Genomic DNA, 646 nt, shown 5'->3' on the forward strand with positions numbered 1-646 from the left:
GGGTGCGTACAAAGAGGCTTGGTATGGGACCTGTACTCTCGATTATTTCCGATTAGGATGTTGGATGGATATTGGTGTAAGGTGGATAATCATGACATATCATGCATACATTATCATTGTGGAAGTGAATTCCCACATGTGAGTTACCATCATTGTGTATTCCTACGTGTATGCATGTGATGTGGTTATGAGTAGAATGGTGATTATATTACTTGATATATTGGTAAGGTTGGAATAAATGGTAAGTTATGTATTATTTCATGATGTCAATGATAAATGATGAACTATATGTTAAAATATATTTTATGTCTGAGTGTGATATTCTGAGTAAGTCCACGCCGTCAATGAATTTATGTTCATTAGATGTCTTACTCTCTCTGTTGTATTGTTCTTGTTTTGTATATATTTGCTATGCAAATGGCCAACAACAACACCCACATTCGAGGTTATCACTTCACGATGTCCCCGATGGGACAATGGGATAGTGACGAGCACCGATATACATACACAGGCCCAACGGGTCATCGATGATGATCCTTCAACCCGACACCTACATTGACACTTCTTTCACCTTGCCGCTAAGGAGGCTGAGGTCTCCAGAGGATGGACTTCGGTACCCGCCAGTCAGGAGTGATGGCGCTGTTCC

Source organism: Lupinus angustifolius, chromosome LG03 (assembly GCF_001865875.1).
Source record: "Lupinus angustifolius cultivar Tanjil chromosome LG03, LupAngTanjil_v1.0, whole genome shotgun sequence".
NCBI classification, from domain to species: domain Eukaryota; kingdom Viridiplantae; phylum Streptophyta; class Magnoliopsida; order Fabales; family Fabaceae; genus Lupinus; species Lupinus angustifolius.